General features: G+C 42.2%; 1 long non-coding RNA gene across 2 annotated transcripts; it reads right to left on the bottom strand.

The window, feature by feature from the left end:
- Window positions 1-2,705: 2,705 nt before the first annotated feature.
- On the bottom strand, window positions 2,706-19,028 carry LOC116987207. Of its 2 annotated transcripts, none has more exons than XR_004415668.1 (3): window positions 18,808-19,028; window positions 3,200-3,299; window positions 2,706-3,053 (listed from the first exon to the last, which is right to left on the bottom strand). It is a non-coding gene; the product is annotated as an uncharacterized LOC116987207 (long non-coding RNA). The 2 variants fall into 2 exon arrangements; XR_004415669.1 differs by lacking the exon at window positions 18,808-19,028 and adding an exon at window positions 3,960-4,031.
- Window positions 19,029-19,074: the final 46 nt, after the last annotated feature.

Here is a 19,074-nt window from a genome sequence, read left to right as displayed (position 1 = left end):
GCGAGGTGGCCAAAAATGACGGCCGTAGGTGGCGGCTTTCTCTCGGAAATCGCAGCACAGATCGCCAAAACCGGTCAAGAACAGAGTTTTAGTAATATAGATAGATATAGCGGGCAGAGAAATGACAGATGGAGTTTAATCTGAACAAGTGCGAGTTTGAATGTAAAGCGAAAATATAGTTCATGGCAAGATAGCAAGGATATACAGGTGGATCTTGGGGTTCTTAGCTCCCTGAAAGTGGCAACACAGCTAGATATAGTGATGAAGAAGGCCTACGGTATGCTTGTCTTCACCAGTCAGGGCGTTGAGTATCAGAATCATCTAACAGCTTTAAAGGACCTTGGTTAGGCCACATTTGGAGAACTGTGTGCAGTTCTAGTCACCCCATTACAGAAAGGATGCGAATGCTTTAGAGAAGGAGCAGAAGACCTTTACCAGAATGTTGCCAGAATTAGAGGTATTAGCTAAAAGGAGAAGTTAGACAAACTTGGTTTGTTGTTTTAAGAAAGTCAAAGGTTGAGGGGAGACCCGATAGAAATATATAAAATTATGAGTGGTAACAGTCAGAATATTTTTCCCCAGGATGGAAATTTCAAAGACTAGAGGACATGTATTTAAGTGAGAGATGCAAAGTTTAAAGGGGATGTGGTTTCTTTTTGCACAGAGAGTGGTGGGTGAATGGAATGTACTGCCAGGCGATGATGGCAGATACGAGTGTCATTTAAGAGGTTTTTAGATAGGCACTGGGATATGCAGGAAATGGAAGGATTTGGATCACATGCAGGCAGAGGAGATTAGTTTAACTTGGCATCATGTTCGGCATGGACATTATGGACGGCAGGGTCTGGTCCTCTGCTGTGCTGTTCTATGTAACCAACACAAATACATTTATGTCCAAATTGTTTATATATATATAAAACAGATCTCCCTGTACAGATCCCTGCAAAACACCACTGGTCACAGAGCTCCAGCTAGAATAACACCCTTCTGCTACTACCCTCTCTGTCTTCTATGGACATTGGACTCTTTGCCAAAAGCAAGAGGAAACTTACTGAACTATTTTAAAGAAAGATTAACCTTTTTTCAATGATGTTCACATCAGCGAAAGGACAACATCCAAGCCTAATGTAACTTTGTACTGCACTTTAATAAACATTCTCTACTGATTATAGAGGGGAATCTGATAATGTTTCAACAGGAAAGGACCAAATGGATACAGTAGTACCATTGAAGCAGCAACTGCTATTCAGATTAGACATTGCCAGCACACCTTCACAAATTATAAGGCATGGGTCACTAGCCTTTAGTATTTGTCAATGTTATTTGATTGTACGTACTGTTCCTGCATAGCCATGTGATTAATTAACCTTCCAGGCCGTGATAGAAGTCAAAAATCACCACTATGAGATCTCTACATGCAGCCACAGATCAGCTTTCTGGCACAAACTCATTTAAAACAGGGTATAGACAACTCCATGTGGAAATTTTGCATTTGAGTATTAGTCATCTTACTTTTAGTTCCATTAAGCTCCTAAAACCCATCCCATTCATGCCAGTCTTGAAATGAACCTTTTCAAAGGAAGTGCCTTAAATGGTGAAGGAAACTATTGTTCCCTGGAATTCCTGTCTTCCAAATTTGTTCTTTGCTTGTTCTTGACTGAAAATGGCAAAATGACTGTAAGGCCAAACAACACAGCCATCTTTAAAGAACAACTTTGTCAATAACCATAAGACCATAAGACATAGGAGCAGAATTAGCATTCGGCCTATTGAGTCTGCTCCGCTATTCGACCATTGCTAATCTAGTTTTCCCACTCAATCCCATTCTCCTGCCTTCTCTCCGTAAACTTTGAAGCCCTTAATAATCAAGAACCTATCAAATTAATAATATTAATAAATCTAATAATCAAGAACCTATCCACATTAAAATACCCAATGATATGGCCTCCACAGCCGTCTGTGGTAATGAATTCCACAGATTCATCACCCTTTGGCTAAAGAAATGTTGTTTCACCTCCTTTTTAAAAGGTACATTGTTTTATTCTGACTACCAGTGTACAGAGTGGGGGTCATGGCCGTAGTGGGACTGGCGCTGTGCGAGGCTGGGGGACAAAAAACAATAGGTGCAGGAGTAGGCCATTCGGCCCTTCGAGCCAGCAATGTGATCATTCAATGTGATCATGGCTGATCATCTCCAATCAGTGCCCCGTTCCTGCCTTCCCCCCATATCCCCTGACTCCGCTATTTTTAAGAGCCCTATCTAGCTCTCTCTTGAAAGCATCCGGAGAACCTGCCTCCACCGGCAGAGAATTCCACAGACTGTGAGGCATCTTCCAGTCGCTTTGAGAGAAAAACGTCTTAATTCTGATGTAAATGTCACATTATGACCAAGAATCGAATACTGTCACGTTTACTCGGAGTATTCATTTTAAGTTACAATGAGTCTATATTTATGTTAGAGACCCCCCATGGTGCCTTGCAACTACCTTTAACCTAAAATAACCCCAAAATGGTTGCATTGTTTGTGTATGTGTAGTAGGTGTGTGTCTGTGTGTACCTGCCAAACATGTATATCATGCACACTTGTGTAGATGTATGCATGATGATAACAATATTGTCCCAACATGTCCAAAATGTCACCTCCCTCTTATTACCCTCCCCCCCCCCCCCCTTACAATCATGGCCACACCAGCACACACAAACACACACACATTTTTAGCATCCAGCACAAAAGCAGCACATCATGTTATTCACCAGTACGCCATAATCATAAGCCATTCACTCATTGTTTAAATAATTAGACACAATAAACAGTAAAACACTAAAAGTAGACTTTATATAATCATTTATTTTCCCAATCGTTTGGTTTACATTCCATCTACACTTCGTCTGAATATTCTTCATCAGATTCCAAATCTTTTGTAGTGAGAGAGTGGCTGTTTGTTGACCGTCACTTGTCACGGACCGAAGCAGTCTCTTTGGGGCCGGCTCATCTGCTTCGCCATCAGGAACTGCCTCTTGAGGCGATTCACCTGCTTTAGGCTTTTCAGCGTCTGTGGATTGAACTAAATTAAAAGAGGAAAAAGAAAAGGAAAGAAAAATAAAATAAATCAACATCCTCAAATATATATTTTCATTGTTTGAAGTGACATAATATGACCATAAATACTAAGACATTTTGTTTGAGTCCTATCATTACCTTTCTTCCTTCGAGACCTTGCTATAGCTTGATTTATTGTTGTAATGTTGCAGAAGTGACGATAGCACCGGCATGATAACCCGGGATACAATGCTGCCTCCTAATAATAGAAGATAAAATGTGTAAGGGAGTATTTTACCTTTTTTCAGGTTTTATATTATGTAAGACAAAATCAACATATCAATAGAGCAACATACAAGGCCTGATCACCATCACTTCAACCATGTGTTGCTATCCTACTTCCTGATCATATTCCTCTCCAAGAGTGTTGTTTTGTATGGCATCTCACTGGCATGCATGTCACACCAAGGTTCCCTTTCTCTCAAGGATGCAAGCCCAGAGAGTTTGTAGCCAACGTACTGAGCCCAGCATTTAGAGAAGAGGACTAGTTAGCATGATAAAAATAACCAATGCCTACAGGTAGTTCTGCTATAACATAACCTGCTCAGAAAACAAACATTATAGAAAGTCATGTTAAAAAGTCAATTTTGTCAAGGGGGTTTAGGACTAGAGAGTTTCAGACTCACAATAACAAGGTTATTTTTCATGCAGAATTTTCAAAAAAAAAGTTTTTCTCAATAGCAATAAGTTTCATTTTGTTACTCTAAGTTAAAAATATTACCTATTAAAAATACTACCATTCAGTCTATTGAGTCTGCTCCGCTATTCGACCATGGCTAATCCACCAGATCTAAATAAACATAAAGAAAACTATTCCAACTAGTCACTGTACAAAAATTAGACCAGTGGCTCATTATACCTCTCTCCATCATGCATTTCCACACATGCAAATAGAACAGAGGATGATAGGATGCTTGACTGGTGACTGATCTCATTGCATTCACTATATCACGACTGCCAAAATCAATCCCAAGGAGTTGATGGAAATATCAGTTTGTAATTCCATACTCCGATAGGAAAGCAAATGGTTACACGAGAACTGGCCACAAATTTTCCCACCAAACACATAATTAATCCATCCAAGGAGAAAAGCATGGATCGGCTGTGACCTAAGGCTTGAAGTCCATTTAAAACACACAAAGTGGGATTGGATGCATTTTTGACATGCTGGAAAAATCTACAATTACTTTACTCCCAACAACGTAAGGAGACAAGACGACCTTTCACCCAGCCTCCAAATATAGCCTTGTCAGGAGTTTAAACTGTCCCTTAGGAATACAGTCGTCTGTAAGGAATGACAATATAACATCTTGTCACGTTTAATCGCTCCCAGCCAGCTACACTAAAAAAAACACTAAAAAAAGAAATCCATCTGGCACCAAATATTTTCCGTCCCAGTACACAGCAGACTGTCAACAACAAACATCCTGTTGAATTCTAACTCAGCTTTCATTAAATCATTCACGGGAGGGGGATAGGAGCAATCCATTTGAAATTCATACATACCTTTGCAAAGGGCAAGGAAATTAACCCTAAATTAAACCCTAAAAGGCATTCATTTTCCTTTACATGCGATGGGTTTTCTTCATCTGTGCAGTTGCAAGGGGTGGTTGAGGGGAATCGATTTTTTTGTTATCAGGATAAAGGTCCCAGTCTGACAACTTTCAGGTAACAGCTACAGATGCTTTCGAAATGTATCCAGGATGTCAAGGAAGCCACAATCAGACATGCCTGTACTGTGGATTGAACTGGGATATTAGTGCTACATCAAAGGAATGTGGACTTCACCCAGTGAAATATTCGAGCAAGGTGATCGTTTTAGATGGAGGGATGATGGTCATCTCATAAGATGTTAGCTACCCTTATAAACCATTATGGTGATCTACAGCAAACCTGTCTACCGTAATTATACAAGATGTTGGTGAAGTCGCACGTGGAGTATTGTGTCCAGTTTTGGTCAACCTGCCACAGGAAAGATTGAATTAAGCGGCAAAGAGTGTAAAGACGATTTACAAGGATACTGCCAGCACATGAAGGCTTGGACTACACGGAGAGGTTGGGCAGGCTAGGAATTTATTCCGTGGAGCATAGGAGGCTGAGGGGTGAACTTGTCGAGGCATATAAAATCTTCAGGGAAATAGATAGGGTGAATGCACAGAATCTTTTTTTCAGGGAGGAATATCAAGACCAGAGGGCATAAGTTTAATAGGAATCTGAGGGGCAACATTTTCCTCACAGGTGGGTATATGGACTGAGCTGCCAGATTAATTAGTTGTGGAAGGTACAATAGCAACATTTAAAAGACATTTGGACAGGTACATGGACAGGAACGGTTTAGAGAGCTGTAGGCCAGGAATGGACAAATGGGACTAGCTTTGATCAAGTCAATTCAAGTCAAGTCAATTTTATTTCTATAGCACATTTAAAAACAACTCTCGCTGACCAAAGTGCTTTACATCAGTGCAGGTGCTAACGTGCTACATACAATGGTGCATAGATCCAACAATACATACATAAATACATACATACAGTGCTCCCTCAGAGGCCCTCAAGAAACGCTCGTGAGTAAAAATAAGTTTTAAGTCTAGACTATAAAGAGTTGATGGAGGAGGCAGTTCTGATGAGAAGAGGGATGCTGTTTCACAGTCCAGGTGCTGCAACCGCAAAAGCGTGGTCACCCCTGAGCTTATACCTGGACCGCGGGATGGTCAGTAACCCCAAGTCGGCCGACCTGAGGGACCTGGAGGTAGAGTGGTGGGTTAGCAGATTTTTGATGCCGGTGGGGGCAAGCCCGTTAAGGCTTTGTAAACATAAAGGAGGAGCTTGAAATTTATTCTGAACCGCACCGGGAGCCAGTGGAGAGGCCAGAATCTAGGTGATGTGGTCCCTTTTCCGGGTGCCCATCAGATGTCTCGCTGCGGCGTTTTGGACCAATTGTAGGCGGGACAGGGAAGATTGGCTGATGCCAGTGTAAAGGTAGTTGCAGTAATCTAGGCGGGAGGAGATAAATGTGTGGATGATCTTTTCAAGATCGTCAAATTGGAGGAATGGTTTTATTTTAGCTATCGTGCGAAGCTGGAAGCTAGCTTTTACCATGGCATTGACTTGTTTGTCAAATTTCAATGCAGAGTCAAATATCAGCCAAGGTTTTTGACGTGAGGTTTGAGTAAAGGAGTAAGGCTTCCAAGGCTGCCTGCTATCATTTTGGTGGAGTCCGAGGGGCCGAGTAGGATGACCTCAGACTTGCTCTCGTTCAGTTGGAGGAAGTTCTGGGCCATCCAACACTTTATAACCTCGAGGCAGTGCATAAGGCTGAGTAGATTTGATCAGGTGTTGATAGAGCTGTGTATCGTCTGCATAGCAGTGGAAGGAAATACCATGCCTTTGAATGACTTGGCCTAAGGGGAGCATATACAGGGATAAGAGAATGGGGCCTAGGATGGAGCCTTGTGGAACCCCGCAGCAAAGGCTAGCTGGGGAGGAGAAAGAGTTGCCTATGTTTGTAGAGAAACTCCTATCTTTGAGGTAGGAGACGAACCAGCTCAGGGCAGTGCCATCAATACCAACCCCGTACCGGAGACGGTCAATTAGGATGGTGTGGTCCACTGTATCAAATGCTGCACTGAGGCCGAGAAGGAGCAGGATTGCAGTCGCCGGAGTCAATGGAGAAAAGCAGATCGTTATGTACCTTCAACAAGGCAGACTCTGTGCTGTGGTGGGCCCTGAAACCTGATTGGAAACTTTCCAGGATGGTATTTTGTCTGGTTCTGGCTTTTATTACCTGCTTGATGAGACATTTTGGAGGGGTATGGGTGAGTTAGTCTAATGGGCCTTTTTCCATCCTCTTTAACTCTATGACTGACCATCATTCTTCAAGAATCAAGTACACAGGCAGCATCAATGAAACTGAAAGGACAAAACCCAAATGCTGCAGATCCTAGAAACTGAATTAGTGGCAGGAAATGTTAGTTACACAAAGTATCGAGGGCAGAAGGAGAAAGATTGGCTGTGTGTGCAACACAGAGAGAGGTTGGTGGTCAGGGAGGGGATACGGGTAAATTTGCCCGCAATCTACCACGAAAGAGAAAAGGATTAGGCTCTGGTTGTCAGAAATGACCCAAAAGGAAAACAGAAAATCATTATATGTTGAATGTGCAATTCCTGGATCGCTTTCACGGAACAGAGAAAACCCAAACAGGAAAAGTTGTTTTTATGGTGGGTTAGAGTGATTAAATGACAAAAAAGATAATAAAGTAGGTAATAAAAGACAGAACCAGACAAGATTGAGCACCTACCTAAAGTGTCAGCCCAATATTTCCTCTGAACCCAATTGTTTTGGAGCTGACATCTCCCAAAACAAGTTCCTGGCATACGAGAGAAATTTGAAATGGTGCACAAGATCAAGAATTATTAAAAGCAAATTAAGGCTCCTAGGTTACAAAGTAATTCATATCTCATTTTCTTTTCCCACTCACATCGCATTTTCCTCTCAACTGGTCCATTTTGGTTCCTGTGCCCTCTGTGCCTCTTCATCATCATCATCCTTTATTGTCATCTTGCAAAGCAACAGTTGTACAGTACAAAATGAGAAGACGTTTCCCAGGGAATACCGGAGCATCGCACATAAAACGTAAACGTTTCACGCATAAAATAAAAACAATAAAAAAACAATCCAGTTCCTGATAAAACAGTACGAATAGTTTTTAAAAAGTGCAGGTTAAAAAAAGCAACATTAAAATACAAATACTCTTTTTAAGCCCCCCCACTCCTTCCTCCTCCATTAGGTAAAGTCATTGCACCTACCACCCACCCCCTATCACCCACACACCTTTACATAGAAACATAGAAAATAGGTGCAGGAGTAGGCCATTCGGCCCTTTGAGCCTGCACCGCCATTCAATATGATCATGGCTGATCATCCAACTCAGTATCCTGTACCTGCCTTCTCTCCATACCCCCGATCCCTTTAGCCACAAGGGCCACATCTAACGCCCTCTTAAATATAGCCAATGAACTGGCCTCAACTACCTTCTGTGGCAGAGAATTCCAGAGATTCACCACTCTCTGTGTGAAAAATGTTTTCCTCATCTCGGTCCTAAAAGATTTCCCCCTTATCCTTAAACTGTGACCCCTTGTTCTGGACTTCCCCAACATCGGGAACAATCTTCCTGTATCTAGCCTGTCCAACCCCTTAAGAATTTTGTAAGTTTCTATAAGATCCCCCCTCAATCTTCTAAATTCTAGCGAGTACAAGCCGAGTCTATCCAGTCTTTCTTCATATGAAAGTCCTGACATCCCAGGAATTACATCCGAGTACCTTAGCCTTTGGGTTAGCAGACCATCCATCGAGTTTCATCAATCATCCCTCCCTTATCTGGTTCCAGTTATCACCTTCCAGTATCTGTCTCTACACCCCCTCCTGTCCACCACCTGACTGCATCTGCTCAATTATTTCTCCTTTTTTTCCCGTATCTGTTCCCAAATATCAGTTACCAGCCCCCATCTCAAAACTCCCCCCCCCCCCAACATGGCTTCATCTGCCCATCATCTGGTTCCACCTGTCACCTTCCAGTCCCTGAGATGCAAAATGTGTTGCGTGGAGGATGAAAAATACCCCCAAAATAGGGCAACTGCAGTCCAGTTTGTGGATACTGGGAAATAAGTCAGCTTGAGGAAATTTGATTTCATTATTGATAACTTATGCCCCTGTCCCACTTAGGAAACCTGAACGGAAACCCCTGGAGACTTTGCGCCTCACACAAGGTTTCCGTGCGGTTCCCGGAGGCTGCAGGTGGTTGCCGGAGGTTGCAGGTAGTGGAAGCAGGTAGGGAGACTGACAAAAACCTCCGGGAACCGCACGGAAACCTTGGGTGGGGCACAAAGTCTCCAGAGGTTTCCGTTCAGGTTTCCTAAGTGGGACAGGGGCATTAGGGTCAAAGGTATTGGGTCAGTCTGAAAGTATATCCCTTTCATTACAGAAAACAACAGTTAAGTACTGTGCGTGACAGTAAGACAGAGTCATTCCAAAAATATTTCAGTCTCTCCTTCTAAAGGCATTTTGATTAGTCTCCCCTCCCTGAAAAGCAAATTCACCATTGATGTGGTCATAGTTACTACATGGCCTTTTTATAAATGATGTTTATTTTTCTCTCAGATAATGATTTGTCATTTCATCTCTTTGCACCGTCAGAAATGTCTTGATTTCAGACCAGAAAATCGAGTTTACAAAGAATGGGGATGGGAGGTCTTTGTCCCTGGAATCTGGCTTTAAATGCAGCCTAGATCCATGAGATAAAATGTCCCCTCCAGGCTCCACTGTTGTAATAAGCTGCTGGACTCCTCTCACCTTCCTTCAATTGAATTCATAGTTTGTAAAAAGTCAAGAGGTACAATCAGTTTGGGTGGACCAAAGAAACTGAAACATACAGAAAACACACATAAGTGGTTGCCCAAATAGTAGTGGAGTTGCAGAACATAACGTACATCAGGTGTTGACTCCCAGCAGAAGTGAAGTGGTCCACATTTTGCAGGACTTTGACAAGTCAGAGGGGAATGTTGTACAATAAGGGCAGGCTAATTATGAATCTTTGCTTTGTTGATGGCGAGTGCTCGGCACATCCTCACACATGGAATCAAGGGATATGGGGAGAAAGCAGGAATGGGGTACAGATTCTGGAGGATCAGCCATGATCATATTGAATGGCGGTGCTGGCTTGAAAGGCCAAATGGCCTTCTTCTGCAACTATTTTCTATGTTTGTATATGCTTCAATTATCTAGTCAACAATAAGCTGGAGCTCAAGCTCTGAGGGATAGGTTATACAGGCATTTGGATGGGCAAGGGCTGGTTAGGGATAGTCAGCAAGGTTTTGTACAATATTTATACTATGACAGGAGCCTTGATGAAGGCTGGGTGCAGTATTGCAACAAGAATGATTGAAGAATATATTAGGCCAATGACACAATCTTACTTTTCGCTATTCTTGCTTCTTTAGACTCCAGCATTGTCGCTCATAACAAAACTGCAGCAATACATTTATATAAAGGGAGAGTGATGTCAAATAGAAAAAGGCTGGAGAGTACTTATATACAAACTTTGTGTAAAACAAAATCATTTCCAGTTTATTTTAGCACTGCAGACTAACAAGATGATTCAATGGTAATTTTTTAACCAATGTTTTCTCATATCAGATATAATGGTGTCATCATAACTTAAACACAAGTTCCAATGTACATCCAAGAGGATCTTCTGTGTGCCTGCCATCCACCCAATATTAGAACTCCAAAGGTGAAGTGTTACCCTTTTCATTGGGGGAAAGGAGTGTGAAATATTGTACTAGAAAAATACTAACAAGGCTTAATGAAATTTAACTGTTGCAGTGGATTTCCATCTTCCTTTCTGGAGACTCCTATGACAAAGTCAGTTTTTTTCCTTTCCCAAAGAAAAATTGAACACAAATTACCTACTCCAAAATAAACAGATTATACTTTCAAATTCTCTCAATCCCCGGGACGCAAGGTTCCTACTCCTGCAGATAACTCCCAGTCTTCTGGGTTTGGTTGTTACTATCTTCCAATGCATGTTATTTTCAGTGACTGGGTCTAAAAGTGGAAGCAGACCGGAAAGAATCCTGGGCTGTAAATCGTGGGAAAGAACTACAAATAGAAAGAGTTTTGTTAATAGAATCTGGAAAGACCACTTAAAAGGTGGAAAATATGTGGCTTGATAACAATCTTTGCAATATTTAACATTTTTGTGACATGTGTAGCCTGCAGTTTTCCAGTCTGAGTTGCCATACGTAAGTATTTTCTTCAGATTTGAACATGACAGTTAATGCTGCATAAACAGTTTAACAGCAAGGGTAGAAGACATTACATCTACATGAAGTAAGGCTAGCAATGTCATTTGATTATATCATTTAATATATCATATGGGATCAACAATTCCTGAAAGTTGCTCTCAATGCCACAGACTTTGAAATGAATTACTGGGTCTAAATCATGGAACTCTCTCCCAAACAGCATAGTGAGTTTATCCACACCTCAAGGGCTGCAGCGATTTAAGAAAGCAGCTCACCACCATCCTCGAGGGCAATTAGGGATGGGCAAATAACGCTGACTGAGCCTGCAAAGCCCACATCTCTTGAATGAATTTAAAAAAATTCAACAATTCCACGTCCTACCCTAACCTCATGTTTCCAAACGCTTAAAAATCATTTAATCTTAAGCTTGATTAGACTTAACAACTGAGTATTTTTGGCAGCGTGGAACAAGTTCTATACCCTCTGTACATATGCTACACAATCTTTTCAGCATTAAAAAAAATATTGCAATGTGGTTAACCTTCTTTCTTCAAAAAACTACAGCTTAGTTTGATTTATTCTAGATCCTCCCTCATAGGATAACAACTCTTTTATGGCAGTAATCATCTGGTGAACCGTTGTTTCATCCTCTCCAAAGAAGTGTCTCTCCCCACATAAGTTGAAGTCCTGTTGAAGTCCTGCCTCCCCGTTCTCTGCCCCTACCTCACTAAGGTCTTCAACTCCTCATTGTCCCAAGGAATTGTCCCCTCTGCATTCAAAACTGCTGCCGTTACACCAATCTTAAAGAAACCTGGTCTTGATCCCTCCTCTCTCATTAACTACCGCCCAATCTCAAACCTCCCCTTTCTTTCAAAAACCCTGGAGCATATCGTTGCGTCGCAACTTCATTCCCACCTCCTTGCGTATAACCTACTTGAACCCCTCCAATCTGGCTTTCGCCCCCTCCATAGCACAGAAACTGCTCTCCTCAAAGTCCTCAACGACCTCCTCACCTCTGCTGACACTGGTTCCCTCAACATCCTCATCCTCCTCGACCTGAGCGCAGCCTTCGATACAGTGAACCATAACATCCTGCTCACCAGACTCAAAGACCTCGGCATTGAAGGCTCTGCACTCAGCTGGCTCCGTTCCTACCTTTCCAACAGATCCCACTTCATCTCTCTCCACAACCACACCTCTGCTACAGCCGCAGTCACTCAAGGCGTTCCCCAAGGCTCCGTACTCGGCCCCCTCCTCTTCATCATCTACATCCTCCCCCTTGGTCAGATACTCCGCCACTTCAATCTGGACTTCCACTGTTACGCTGATGACACCCAGATTTACCTTGGCACCAAATCCCCCCACAACCCCCCCCTCTCCCAGATCAACTCCTGTTTGTCAGCTATAAAAACCTGGATGCAACATAATTTCCTCAAACTCAACAGCGATAAGACAGAATTCCTCCTCATAGGCTCCAAAGCCACACTCAGCAAAATCAATAACCCCACTCTCACCATCGACGGCACCACTGTCTCCCCATCTCCCCAGGCCCGCAACCTTGGCGTGATCTTTGATTCCACCCTCTCCCTTGAGCCTCACATCCGCCATGTCATTAAAACCTCCTTCTTTCATCTCCGCAACATCGCCAAACTCAGACCCTCTTTCACACTGCGTGCTGCTGAAAGACTCATCCATGCCTTCATCTCCTCCCGACTGGACTATTGCAACTCACTTCTCCTTGGCATCAGCTCCACCTACATCAACCGACTCCAACTGGTCCAGAACGCAGCCGCCCGACTCATCACCCACACCAAATCCTGGCATCACATCACTCCAGTCCTCAAAAAACTTCACTGGCTTCCCATCTCCCACCGGATCATCTACAAAATCCTGGTCCTCACCTACAAAGCCTCCACCATCTGGCCCCCCCATATCTCACTGACCTCCTCTCCCCCTACCAACCCTCACGGTCCCTCAGATCCACATCAGCCGGTCTCCTCTCCATCCACAAGTCCAACCTCCGCAGTTTTGGGGACAGAGCCTTCTCCAGGGCAGCTCCCAGGCTCTGGAACTCCCTCCCCCAACTGATCCGCAATTCCGTGTCCCTCACCATCTTCCAGCCCCGCCTCAAGACCCATCTCTTTACCACTGCCTATCCTTAGCCCCACGTCCCCGTCCCTTTTCATCTGTGCATTAATTGCCTCATATTGTGTTTTGTATTGAATTCTGTCTTTACTTTGTGTACTAGTCATGTCTCTACTATTTATTTCATTCCCCTTACATGTTTTTCCTCTACATGCTCAATTTTTGTAAGGTGTCCTTGAGACTCTTGAAAGGCGCCCATAAATAAAATTTATTATTATTATTATTATAAGACCAAAAGTATCAGCTTAGATCTAACGTGCTCTCATCAAAACTTTATATAATTGCAGGAAGGCCACACATCAAAATCCTGAAGTTTATTGTTTTATTTTGCAAGGTCCTCAGTGTTGGTTGGACTTTATGTTGTGAATGTGAAAGCCACAAGAAGCTACCCCTGCCAAAGGGATATGTTTGCAATAGCTCAGGGTCAGCAGAATGGAAGTAAGATTTACTCCCTTAACTGCAATGATCGATGATCCAGAAACATACTATGATTATTAACTCACAGTATAAACACCTGAGAGGGCATAAGATTAGCAAACAATTGTGGAAAAATATTCAAACGTTTTCACCTGCGCTCACAGGGGGATCATTAACTCTGGTAACCCATTGGCCTGCCCTGCACAATTATTAAGAAATTTACATTCATGTAAAGAAATGTACATGTCTTTCACAGTCCAAAGAAAGTTGACAATGTTGGGTTGTAAAGTACAATAGACTTTCATCAACTAATGAGAATAGAATGGATTTTCCTGTACTATTATCTGGGGAGGCACAGAACCCAATAGCATAGCTTTGTCAGGGTTCTGGAAAGACTTGGCATTTCATATCTTCCACGACTTTCTCATGACTATACACAAAACTCTTACTGAGTGGTAAGAAATAACATTTACGTTCCACCTTTCACATTTGCCAGGCAATCCAAAATCCTTCAGTGCCAATGAAGTGCAATGTCGACAAAAACAGCGGTCGCTTTGTGCACACTCAGCTCCTACAAACAACTGGGAGATAAATTATTTTTGTTTTGTTTTAAAACGCAAAAATGCTGTTGTAAACTTAGTGAGTCAGAGAGCATCAATAGAAGGAATGGACAAATGACGTTTCAGGACCGGACCTTTCCTCAGATTGATTGGACTACAGAAGAAAAAGTTGGAAAAGAAATGCGAGGGCTGGATAAAACCTGACAACTGATAGATGCATACATGTTAATGGGGGAGGGGGAGGGGGGGGGGGGGGGGAGAGAGTTTTGTGTCTCTCTATATTTGTTTTGTTTTAGTTATGTCCACCGGGGCCACAATCTTGCTCAGCAACAATAAAGATGCCATATTAAACCCAAGTTAGTTGTCATCAAATGTGGGAAATGTTCAATGGAAAATTGTCAAATTTGACCATAAAATACAAACACATGGGATTTTAAGGCAGCTGACGCAGCCAATGAGATAAACTTATCGTAAGTATCGTAAAGAAGGTGCCAAACTCTAGCGGAAAAAATAAGACTTTGAATCCAGCCCACTAAGGTGGAGCCATCCATGGTGCAGCAATAGAACAGAATTACACCAGTAGAGAGATCTCAAATGGTTGGAAGACTGGGAATATCATCTCAACTCTGTTTCCAATAATGATAAAAGCCGCAGTTAATCGTTCACAGCACTTCAACCAACAATCGCTGAACAGTAAATGTCCACTAAAGTAGCTGTATGTGCAAATTCTGGCCAAGAGCTGACAAACAATGATTTAGCTTTTTGTCCCGTCCCCCCCCACCAATTGTCAATTCAATAATTGAGTAGCTAAGAGGTGTTGTGCTTATCATTTATACATTTGTTTTCTTTTACTTTTCGAAGCGATCACTTTCAGAAGTTACCCCGGTATAAAGTTGCAGCTAATACTTTTCGATGTCCAGCAAATAGCTTATATTGGCCTCCCAGTTATAAATTATTCCAAGCCTCCAAATGTTATGTAGTCCCCTCACACCAAAGTCCAGTGCATTGAAGCACAACAAATAAGTGTCAGAGGTGCTCCAGCCCTCAATTTTCAGAATTTTAATTCGCAACCCAATAGGGATGAGCTAAGATACAAATTAACTGGTTATGCCAGAAAAAAGCTAAGATTGACAATGCAATCAACATTCTTTGACGTTTGTCTAGACAGTTTCAAACAACCTTCTGACTACTCATAGAATTGAGAGAACTGTCACATCTCCTGTAAACCTGTCCCTCTACATTTTAGCTAAAGGGCGTCCATTGAGAAGGAATGCCATTTATATTTTCGTCCCCGTTTTGTATGCCTATAGTATCGAAATGGAGCTGGAATAGATGAGGGGGGAAAAGGTTAAAGAAATACAATTAAAAGATGGTGTACCCCACTGGACAGTGTCATTCAATTTAAAAAAATGCTTAAAGAATGCACCACCAAAATAACATTATGGCATGCTTTTTAGGCTGGCAGGTAGTCAATCTAGCAACGATGTTGTACCTGTGGCCACAAAAGCAATGACAGAAAGCTCCATCCACAAGTAATTTCAAGCACGTACAGTTTATCATCTGAGAGAATTTCTGGAAAATCAATCAGAACTGAGGATGGGATCTTCAGAACAAAAGATGAATTCATCCAGATTGGCATGATAGAAAGTCAACTTCCTGATGTTCCTGATTCCCCGGCATTCCAGGTTAGAACAATGAGCATCTGCATTTCTTTACAAGTTTGTTTGATCTCTTATACTTTCTTTCCACATTTAGTCCCAGCAAATCTATGCCAGCTCGGAGCAATCCCCTTTCCTCACTAATTTCTCTATGACCTCTTCTCCCCATTGATCATCAACATCCCCCAAATTCTCCTGCTCATCTACATATTCGGAGTAATTTGCAGTGGCCAATTAACCTAACTATCTGCAGGGAGGGGGAAACTTTTTTCAGATTTCTTATCTTGCCGGAGATGCGATTGTTTTCCGGGTCGCATCTCCGGTCGCTCAGCGACCTACCATCGATGGAGCTGGAGGCCACCTCGGGCTGACGAGCCCCACCACAGGGCATGGACTTAACATCGTAGCTGATCCCTTGCCTGGGATCGCTCCAACCGCAGCCTGCAGACTTACCATCAAGAGCTCGCAGTCTTGGGAGAGGCCAAGTCAGGAAGTTCCAACAACGCAGAGGGTTGACCAGTCCCAACCCGGGGTTCGATCACCGGTGCTGGGGAGCTGACATCCCCTCGATGCAGGAGCTGATCTCCCCGATGCGGAGGGCCCAAATTCCGCCGGCTACGGGAGTCAAGATCGCCCCATCAACGGAGGGCTTGAGTAAGTCGCTGAATAGAATATTGTGTGCAGTTCTGGTTGCCACACTTTTGAAGTGTGCACAGAAGATTTAATCGGGATGTTGCCTCGGATGGATAGTTTTAGTAATGAGGAGAGATGGATAGGCTGAACTACTTTCCTTGAAGCAGAGACTGAGGAGGACTTGAGAAGCTATAAATAGGGCAGATGGTAAGAAATCTTTCCCAATGGCAATGGTGACTAAGACTAGAGGGCATGAAGGCAAGTACTCTTACAACATTTAAGAATTACCTGGATAAACAATTGAATTGCAAAGACATTAGACAGACCAAATGCTGGTTTGTTGCATTAATATAGCTAGGCACTTGATGATTGGCCAACTAACTTGTTTTTGACTCTATGACATAGTGATAATAACTTTCATTTATTTAAGTGCCGGCAGTGTAGCAAAATATCTCAGGGAAAAGTGAACCCTGGAGCCTTTGATACTGAAGTAGCTTTTAAGAACTATCTAAAAGGAAGAGAGACAGGTAGAAGAGTAGTAGGTAATGGAACTTCAGGACCTCAGGTCTTGGAAGAAGAGCGCAAACCTTCCAATTCATGGGAAACAGAACTTCATACAGTTGCCAGGAGAATTCTGGTTAAGGAACAACGTTTGGGGTGACGACCAAAGACAAAGACTTTGGCCTTCCCAATGGTTAGTTAGAGGAACCTTTTGCTCACTCAGTTGTTGGACCAGCAATCTTAACTATTTAAATAGCTGCAGTCCAGAACCCTGGATCTGAATGCATATGGAAAAAAAACTGAGTTTCAGGTGATATTACCAAGACAGATTCTTGAGATCAAGAGAAAATTAAAATAGATGCGGAAAAAGAATCCATTGCGACTATTCACAGGTTGTAACTGGATTCTTCTACAAATTCAAACACTTTCCTTTTTTTTTTGCTGCAGCCTGTTACTGGAAAATAATATATTTTAAAACATTCCCAAGCACACGGTTGAATGGAATCCTCCAATGGATATATAATCCATGAAACTGTTTCAATTTTAGAGACAATGCAACAAATCAACAACATAAATTCTGACTTTATATTTTTAACTGCTTCACTTTGAATTCAGTTTTATTTATCGTTATTTACCTTTTGAGAGGTGGTCAGTAAAAAAAAAGGACACATTTGTTCATTACATTTCTTGACCTCAGGTCCTCCCAAGCACATGACAGCCAATGGGATACTTCTGAAATGTTATCACGATAGTGTAAGGGTTGCACAGTAAGCAATTTTCACAGAGCAAGCCCCCACATATAGCAATATAATAAGGACTGGATAATCAGTTTCAGTGATATCGATAACACTTTTTTTCATTGACCTGAAGATATTTTTCCAATGATAATGAAGCAACAGAAATATCATGTTTGTGATCACACAAAAAATCAAGCTGGTTCAAAGACTCTCATCATTTAGCCTGGATGAGGGAGGCTTCTGCAATTAAACAGCTAAATCACAAAAATGTAGGCTCTAAAGACAGTTTAACACAACCCGAAAGATCCGTTTCAACATTCAATATATTACACTTTTTCTCCTTCTGGTTAAAATATATTATTTCAGGACAAGTACTCATTTGTTTGTAGATCATTTTGCTTCAGATTAAAATGTTCAATGGAATGTTAAATTATTTTTCAATAGCTCTGCCACATTAATTCAACAGCTCAGGCAAAACAAGTTGAAATAAAGACATTAAAACATCTATTATACAATTCTGCTTTAAGATTTATTTGAGCCTCAAGGCTATTTCACAGATGTTGAGGCTATCTTTAAAGAATGTACAACATGCCACATAAATGTTTCTGTTTAATAACCTTCAGTTCACATCAGATCATTTATCAATATTATGATATGCTACAAAAATACTGAATGAAATCCATCATATCTAAAGAAAACCTAGACTTCCTGCATGTGGATTCCATGCTATGCCTTCATACATTTAGCAGCCAAAAAGGATAAGTGCTGTCCTGGGAAATGTTTTCTTAATTTATGTAGTACAGACAAAAATTCAATTTCATGGAAGTGATTGGGAAGAGATTTAGCCCATTTGCATTCTTATGCCCCTGTCCCACTGAGGAAACCTGAGTGAAACCTCTGGAGACTTTGTGCCCCACCCAAGGTTTCCATGCGGTTCCCGGAGGTTCCCGGAGGTTTTTGTCAGTCTCCCTACTTGCTTCCAGTACCTGCAACCTCCGGCAACCACCTGCAACCTCCGGGAACCGCACGGAAACCTTGGGTGGGGCGCAAAAAAACCCAAAAAAACAAAAGATATATTATTATAAGTCTCCAGAGGTTTCCATTCAGGTTTCCTAAGTGGGACAGGGGCATAAGTAATGGGTGAATGGAAGGTCTTTTTAGCAAAGTAATAAACCTTGTTTATCAAAAGAACAGGGAGAGGTTTGGTATAATAAACAAATATTTAATGGGAACCCACACAAGTTGACGACCTGTACCTGCTGTGTGGTATTGCACCCCCTCAAATCAGAAGAGCGGTATCCTCAAGAGTGGAACGCACCAAGCAGGAGGATGACCCTCGTCACCCACTCTTCCAACACGTCCAGGTACCAAAGAGGTTAAAATCCAGAAATAGCTTCCTACATGCAGTTCAACCCCTGAATGATAACCCCCGCACCTGTAGGATAGATGCTTGGGTGACACACCTACAATCAAAACCCCACACACAGACACAATACCCTGAGGAGTCCTTTGCATTGGGAGCA

This window comes from Amblyraja radiata, chromosome 25, assembly GCF_010909765.2.
Source record: "Amblyraja radiata isolate CabotCenter1 chromosome 25, sAmbRad1.1.pri, whole genome shotgun sequence".
Lineage (NCBI taxonomy): Eukaryota > Metazoa > Chordata > Chondrichthyes > Rajiformes > Rajidae > Amblyraja > Amblyraja radiata.
The sequence above is the reverse complement of the archived record's forward strand: the minus strand, read 5'-3'. Positions and strand labels throughout refer to the sequence as shown.